Source organism: Molossus molossus, unplaced genomic scaffold (genome assembly GCF_014108415.1).
Source record: "Molossus molossus isolate mMolMol1 unplaced genomic scaffold, mMolMol1.p scaffold_m16_p_1, whole genome shotgun sequence".
Taxonomy (NCBI): domain Eukaryota; kingdom Metazoa; phylum Chordata; class Mammalia; order Chiroptera; family Molossidae; genus Molossus; species Molossus molossus.
The window spans coordinates 229556993-229565478 of record NW_023425344.1 but is presented as its reverse complement, the minus strand read 5'-3'; positions in this window follow the sequence as shown (position 1 = coordinate 229565478).

Sequence of the window (8486 nt, the reverse complement as noted above, 5' to 3'; positions counted from 1 at the left end):
GCAATTTCTTCCAGAGGTTGATTGTGGAGGTCTGAGGACAGTCTAGGCTGGAGACCCTACCCCAGGGCTCAAGGAAGATGCCCAGCCAGGGAAAAAGACCTGAGCTATTTCTGGGCTGCTGCCCTCCCAGCCAGTGTCAGGGCACCTGCAGAAGGGGGGCAGACACAGCCACCCCCTGGATACCAGGACAGGGGGATGCCAAAGACCCTCAAATGGAGTAGGCTCAGAGGAGAAAAATATCTACCAAAGCTCCTCTAGAACCTCTGGGAAACGAGAAGCCTCTGGTGCAGCCGGATCACGTGTCAGTGTCCTCCCCACTGAGGGCAGCCTTAGCACACAGCTCGGCAGGCCGGGAGCAGGGCACTGACCTGGAAACCTGAGCCAAGAGCAGGGCATAGGAGAGGGGGAGCTGTCAGGACTTCCAGAGAGGAAGCAGGCCCTGCGTGGCTCCTTCTTAGAGTCCCTGTCCCTGAATGTCCCCTTTCTGGCTTGCTTATGTTGCCTGAAATCCCCACCATTAATATTTCCCTAAAAATAGCCTTGCTCCCCCCCCCCAAACCCCCTTTCAAATTCTGGGACGGATTTGCTTGAGCTGCCTGCCCTCTCTTCCTGCCTGACAGCTGAAGCTTGGGCCAGCAGTGGTCTGAATGGGACGTTTTCAATAGGAGGGGAGAGTGGTATCCAAGGCCACTCTCTGGGGGGACCTGAGGGGACTCTGAGGGGCAAGGGGGCCCTGCATGTGGTGGGAGGGGTGCCAATCTGGGTAACTCCTCCAGCATGGGGAGGAACTAGGCCTCTGATGGGCAGACTGAGGAGGTGGTCACATGTCTCCATCCAGTACGTGGCATCTTGGAAGGAGCACCGTACTGTTAGTCCAGAGTGCCCAGTGGTTCTGCTGCTGAGTCCCTGTGTGACCCTGGACAAGTCACTACCTCTCTATCATTCGATACTGGACTCACTCTCAGACTTAGCAAGAATTAGCCCTGGCTGGTTTGGCTCAGCGGTTAAAGCATCAGCCCATGGACCAAAGGGTCATGTGTTTGATTCCCGGTCAAAGGCATGTACCTGGGTTGCAGATTTGATCGTGGCTCCAGTTGGGGTCGTTTGGGAGGCAATCAATTGAAGTGTCTCTCTCACATCGATGTCTCTCTCTCTCCCTCCCTTTCATTCTATCTAAAATATCCTCAGGTGAGGATTATTAAAAACAAACGAAGAATTGGACACTCTTGGCCTTCAAAGGGGAACATTGCTTGAATGACCTCACCAAAGGGAAGGTTCTACTTTGCCACAGACTCCACTCTTCCACATTGTCCTACACAGAACTATTCACACCCTTCCCCTACCACCTTGGTCCCTAGAGGCTTCTGAGTCTGTGACCCCTGAGAGACTAAGCTTCAGGCAATCTGAGCTCTAGTCCCCACTATGCCCTAGATAGGCTGTGTGACCTTCCACGGGCCACTGGGCTCAGTCTGGAAAACCTGCTGAGAGCACTGTGCTGTGGACAGGAGAGGGGAAGGCAAGAATAGTGCTTAAGCGAAAAGGCAGCAAGGGGTATGACTGGAGAGCTGGGAAGGCAGAGGAGGTGGAAAGACTTCCATTTTGATGGATTCTGAGCCGCCGGGTCACCAGCTGCAGGGGAACCTGTTCCTGCTTTGACTCAGCCGCGCCGGGTCCAGGAGCCCCCAGCTCCGAGACCCACTGGCAGGACAGCGGCCAGCTGAGCGGGCAGCGAGGCCCATGCACCTGAGTGAGCCCAGCAGCTGAGGCCGCGCAGTCCCTGGCACGTGCTGGGTAATTAATAAACAGAGGAGGGGGGACGGTGGCTCACCGGAGAGAAGATTTAATTAGCAACACTTTGAGGAGAGAAATTAAATTACAGGAAACAGTGGTGCCCTCCGAGGAACACGAACCCCCTACACCGATTCCTCAGGCCCCCACGTGCACCCTGGCCGCAATCCCACTGCTAGGCCCCACCCGGTGGGACAAGGGCCCCGCGGGGCTGGGCTCAGCCGCCTGTCGGGGAGCGTTTCCGCGTCGTGCGTGGAGCCCTGGCATCCGCCCGCCCGCTGCCATGGCTCGCTCCGCCGGGAGGGGGCGCTGCCGGGCTGTGCGCAAGGCTCCGGGCGCCCGCGCTCCGCCTGCAAAGGTTGGGGCGCCGGGGAGGACCTAGGGCAAACCAAGCCTCACTGAAGTGGCTGCTGGGTTTCTTTCTTGCGTCGCCGAGCCACTAATGGCTTCAGGGGGCAAAGGGTGAGAACTGGGTCTCAGACACGTGCTGCTAATAGTAGTCTCACCCCAGACTCAGCTACGCTTCAGAAAAGTGGGGACAAGGAGCCTCATCGGGGAGATGGAGTCAGGGAGTCAGAGCTGTCTTGTTCACACCCCGTCTCCTTCGCCTGGCTCCCTGGCATTCACCCCCTAACGCTCTCGACCTCCCTCTCATCCCGGCCCCTCCCACTCCCCCTCTTCCCTATCACCCGGAGCATTTTTATTTATAACAATAGCGACCATTCTTGAGCTCGTGCTAGATCCAGGCGGTGTGGAGAGTACTCGGCTAGGGAAGTTCACGGAATCATGAGCCGTGTGCGTGTGACTAGCACAGATCTGCAGAAGAGGAAACGCGCTCAGAGAGCCAAGGAAGTCGCCCAGGAGCACGCAGCTGGTAAGTGCTGATGCTGACATTCACAGCCAGAGCTGGCCTGTGAGCTCTTCTCCATCAGGGGAGCGCCCCACCCCCATCTCTAGCAGGGAGCCTCTCACATAGTAGGTGCTCAGTAAGGATTTGTCGGATGAATGGCAGGTGCTTCCTTCTTTGTCAGAGAGGGTGCTAATAGCTGAGAAGCTGTGGAGATGAAAGGAGCCGGTGTGTGTAAAACACAACACTGTACTTGGACCTCTGTGAGCATCTAGGAAAAGTGGTGTTGCCCGGTCCATGTGGCTCAGTGGTGGAGCAACGCGACCCATGCACCAAGAGGTTGCCTGTTCGATTCCCAGTCAGGGCACATGCCCAGATTGTGGGCCAAATCCCGGGGGGGGGGGGCATGCAGGAGGCGGCAATCGATGTTCTCTCTCATCGATGTTTCTATCTCTCGCTCCCTCTCCCTTCTCCCTTTCTCTCTCTCTAAAATCAATAAAGGGGAAAAAAGCTGGTGTCAGTGCTTCATGTTTGGGAATCATCTTGGGATCTGGTAAAATGCAGACTCCATCAGCTGGGCCTTTGATTTTGCATTTCAAACAAGCTCCAAGGGGGATGGTGATGCTACTGATCACACTTACTGTGGAGCTAGTCCCTCCTCTTACCCACCCCAGCCCCAGTCCCAGTCGAGAGCCACTGCAGTGGTTGCAAGCCTTGTCTGCACATTTGCAATCACCTGCAGGGCTTTAAACATTATTGATGGGGGTGGGGTAGGGGGAGATCCTACCTCCCAGAAAATCTGATAGAACTGGTCTGGGTGGCCTGGACATCAGGATTTTAAGAGGTCCCCAGGGGCTTCCACTGTGCAGCCAAGGCTAGAACTTCAGCAGCAGAGGTGGCTGAGGGGGGCAGTAACAAGAGCAAGAGGGGATTGATGAAATCACTGGATACCGTTGTGGAGGACAGATTGTGTGCGCGGGAGGCTCGGCTGGGTGTGAGATTAAGGATCCGGCTAGACTGGGGCCCACGATCAATATCCTTGATCCTCAATAGCTCCCCACCCCTGGCTGTATAGTCCAGAAGAGGGGTGAGGCCTAGGACATGCTTGCCAAGTACACCATAGGGTGTGTTCCAAGGAGGGGCTCTGTTCTGGATGCAGCAGGGTGTGGGAGGCAGACAGGGAGCTGGGCTGGTCTGCTGCTCACCACCTGTAAGTACAAAGTGAAAGGCTGACCTTGGACTGAGGCCAGCGCAGCCGGCCCATCTCACTCCTCAAATGGCTGCAGTAACAATCTAATGATTACTGTTTATTGAGCACGCCCCCTCCCCCCACCCCTCCATGTGAGGCCACTGCTCTAGGCACTTGACACATTATGGCTCCATCAGCTTTGAGTAGGTAGCAACCTAACAAGTGAGGAAGCAAGGCCCATAGTGGTTATAGAACTTGCTAGGATCACACAGAAACCAGAGCGGGATCCAAAGCCATGATATTCCCAACTCACCCTGATGCCTCTACTTGTGTTCTTTCCTTTGGCGAAAACACTTTTCCCATCCTCTCAGTTTGCCTCAGCCCCACGATCGTCAAAGCTGAGCTCAAATCTCAACTCGCCTTGAGTTCCTTTCGAGACTTTGGAGCGCTCCTCCAGCTCTGGTTGCAGTTGGCCTCGGGCCCCAGGCCAGACTACCCTGCGGCATGTCCCCTGGCCCAGCTGGGAGGGCTCCGAGGCTGGGACCACAGGCAGTCTTCTGCGGGTCCTGGGCCCCAGTGAGCGTTTGGTGCTGCCAGGGACAGGATTAGCCTGAGGCGAGCGAGGTGCCTCCGGCAAAGCTTAGAAGGCTGTGTGCTTCCGCTGGCGGTGGCTGGGGGGAGGCGGAGGAAAACACACGGGTGCTGTTGCGGATGATGCGCTCAGAAGTCTGAAGGCCAGTCGCCCACAGCAGAGTGCACTTCCCAGAACGCCCTCCTCGTGTGTTTGGGTGTTGAGGTGAACTTACCAACTGATTAATAATACATCGTGCCTGTCTCAACTCTTCTGCTCTCAACTACGAGTTCAACTCCAGCCCTAATCAAAGGATGCCACACCCAGAGGTAATCAAAATGTTAATCTTTGAAATGAAAGAAGTGAGTAGGACATATCAGTTTATTTTTTATTTTTTATCCTCACCCGTGGACATTTTTGCATTTATCTTCAGATACAGCAGGAGGGAGAAAGGGAGGAAGAGAGAAACATTGACTTGAGAGAGTGACACATCGAGTGGTTGCCACCCACACGACACCAACCGGGGCCAGGGACAAACTACAACTGAGGCATGTACCCTTAGCAGGAACCGAACCCAGGACTCTCTGGTCGGCGGGCCGACGCTCCAACTGCTGAGCCAAACAGGCCAGGGCTAGGACATATCACTTTAAACAGGTTCACACACCCAACTTTGGATGGATAAGACCCAGTGGGACACAGACTATCAAAGGGGTGATTGACTAATGGATGGTCATTGCTACTCTCCCACTGAGGGGCCCTGTTTCATTTACCATTTTATACCCTACAACTAGGTCAGCACCTGGGACATCAATGTGTTGACAACTTTATGTGTTGTTACCCTGAAGTAGTAACCACAATGACAACGTTGGATCAGGTGAGCTTCAGGAATCATTAACACTTTCACAAGTGGAAATGATCAGGGTTTGAGAATACCACAAATTTGAGGGTGTGTGTGTATGGAAATGGAATAGTGAGGACCACATATTTGAGGATGTTTAAAGGTCTCTAAAGGGGGACCTACTCTGAGGCTGACCTGTGCTGTCAGGTGCCCGCTCACCTCTGACCCTGTGGGTCCCAGAGCCCTTTCTTCTTGTGATTAAAAAAATAATGTGGCAGGGACATTGACCATTCCCTCAGCGCGTGTGCTCCTTCATTTCCCAATCCCTGCAGCTGGCAGGGCCAGGCCGCTCCTGTCCCTGCGGCCCAACCCAATACAACCAGCACATTAGGAACTTACTAGCTAACTAGTGACTAGTTAGGGGCTTCCCAGTGTGACTGATTAGAAAATGCTTCAGAAATGAAAGCAGTGCATTCTTCCAAATACATCTCGACTAGGCAAGTATTGAAAGAGGGACTTTTCACCGTAGCTGTCTGGGCCCCTCGGCCTGCTGCAGTGCCAGGACCACCGGCGAAAGCTCCCTGTCTGAACTGCACTTGTCACTTTGCTGTCGGCTGCGGGTGCCCTGGGCTGCTGGCTTGGGCAATTCGCCACCCTTCCTCTCCTCTGTGTGGGCTGCTTAAGTGGACACTCACTTGGCTTTGCTGGGCATCCCGGCGATGCTGGAGGAGGAGCCCAGGGACGTGCTGGAGAGCAGGGGTCAGACCTGAAGGCTCACTAGGCCCACGCCTCCAGAGCCAGGCTTTCCTGCATTTGTTCCGTACGACAGGGCCTGCCAAGGGTGCGGCTCTTTACTTGTGGGCATCTTTAAGCTCTTCTCTTCCTCTGACTTGGGGGCAATTTATTAATTTGTATAAGGAGTGAGCAGAAATGGTCATTTCAACCCAGCCTCCCGGAGGGACATTATGGTTTCCATCTACGTCTAGTAGCAGGTCTTGGTTGTTCAGACTCTCTCTCAGCCCCAAGCAAAGGGCAGGGTCCGGGCCTCGCGCTCCCGCCTGCCCACCCAGAGGGGGAAGGCTTGTGGGTGCCTCCGGAGGACACGGGCCTGGCCCGCCTGTTGCGGGGACATTTGCCAGGACTGTCAAGCACTCCTCCAAAGCCACTGCAATTCCGGAGTCTTCGGGAAAATCAAAGGCGGCTATTTTTACTCTCACGCTCTCAAGATGCTCTGAAAGGCCTCGCTCCGCTGTAATCACGCAACCTGACGGGCCCTCACGCAGGCCGGCCTGGGCTCCTGCTTTGTCTTCACGCCCCTCATCGCCTGACAGCGTCCACCCCCTCGCTGTGTTAACTTCAGACTCCACAGGCCTCTCTCTTTCGTGCTCATCTCCTCCAGCTGCTGTAATCTGAGGCAGGGACCATACAGACTGTTGTTTCAAGCAACTCTCCCTTCTTGCATAACCACCCTTCAGAAAAAGAGACGGGAAAGCCACGTGTTCTAAAAAAAAAAAAAAAGGCATTCGAGAAGAAAACGCCAAGGAAAAACTCCTTCCAAGAAACCAGGCAGAGGATGGGTTGAGATTTGCTCTCTTCCCATTCGTTTGTAAATGCGATTTTGGTAAAAGATAATCTTAATTGTTCCAAGCAAATGACAACCCTGAAGGGGTGGGAGGCCATCGCTTGAATTCCATCGCTGCACACACCGTGCTCTGTGGCGGTTTAAAACACGTTGCAGTCCTTGTTTTGCATCTCACCGTAACCTCTGGATGCCCAGTGGCCAGCAAGCATGCCTCCTCACAATTAAGGAAACCCAGGCGGCAGAGGTTGAGGCTGCCTCCTGCCGTCTCTCCCCGGCCACTCTGGCTGCCCCATGTCGCCCGGCAGACCCCTTCTCGCCTCTACTCTCTCTTCCAGTGTGGATGGAAGGTGACACCCAGAAGGCTGGGGCCAGAAGAAAGTCCGCACATAGTGTCACCACATCTACATAGGCTACAGCCACCTTAGAAATGACGTTGAATCGGCCTGAGAGGCTTCCAGTGGGACACGCGGGAACATCCTTCCTGGTTGTGGGGAGAGAAATCCGGAAGGAAATAGAACCTGAGTGACACTCTCTCCAAAGCATAAAACCAGGTATGTCCTTCATCTCACATGAGAGGAAAGAGCTATTTGCAGATAACTGACTAGCAAAGGCCATGGTGTGATTTAACCCCAAGTTATTCTCCTTTGGGGCTACAAGTCTGTTTGGGAGTAGTCTTTTATCTGGGAATGGGTGAATCCATGCTAGCTGCAACCAGGTAATCATAAGAAAGGCAAAAGCAGCGCAGACTGGGAAGAAGGTTCTTCCAGAGTCACCTGGAGAAAGTTAAAAATCTGACAGCACTGAAATAGAAAGGCCATCGTAACAGAGCACGAGGAATCTACTTTGTAGGTTAGAACATTTTCAGTCTATTGATTTTATGGCTCAGCTGTAACACAGCTGGATGTGACAAATGGTCAGAGCTGAGACCTGCAGAGAGAACCAGTTCCAATGCCTTATGTTTCAGCTGAGAGGAGTGAGACCTAGATGGGCTCAGTGACTGATCCAAAGTCATCTAGTTAATGAGTAACATGTGACAGGTGGGTGCAGGTCTGTAGACACCAGCGCACCAGGCTGCCATCTACAGTGACATTAGGCTACACACCTACACACTCAAATCACTGTGCTCTCCTTGGTCTCGCAGGATCCACTTTGTGTGCTGTGTGCTCTTGCTTGTCTGGATCCCAAGTGACTTAGAAAATTGTATAGGAGGGCCCGGCCGGTGTGGCTCAGTGCACTGAGCGTCGTCCCATGGACTGAGGTCCTGGTTCGCTTCCTGGTCAGGGCACACGCCCGGGTTGTGGGCTCGATCCCCAGTAGGGGGCGTGCAGGGGGCAGCTGATCGAAGTTTCTCTCTCACATCAATGTTTCTATCTTTCTCCCTTCTCTAAAAAATCAATAAAAACATTTGAAAAAAAAAAGAAAATTGTACAGGGGGGAAATAATGCTGTAAGAATTAGACTATGGCAACCCTGTAGGCCTTTAAACAAGGATAAGCTTTTACTTTTTTCCAGTGTCTTACAAATCGCAGGAGGGGCGCCCTGACCGGCCTTGAGACTGTAGGTGAAGCCTGAGGAGCAGAGCACCAGGAATCAGCTCCACGAAGCAGAGGGTTGGAGATGCGCTTGCTGAGGACCCTCTGCTGGAGAAAGAACTTCCCTTAATGTGGCTTTA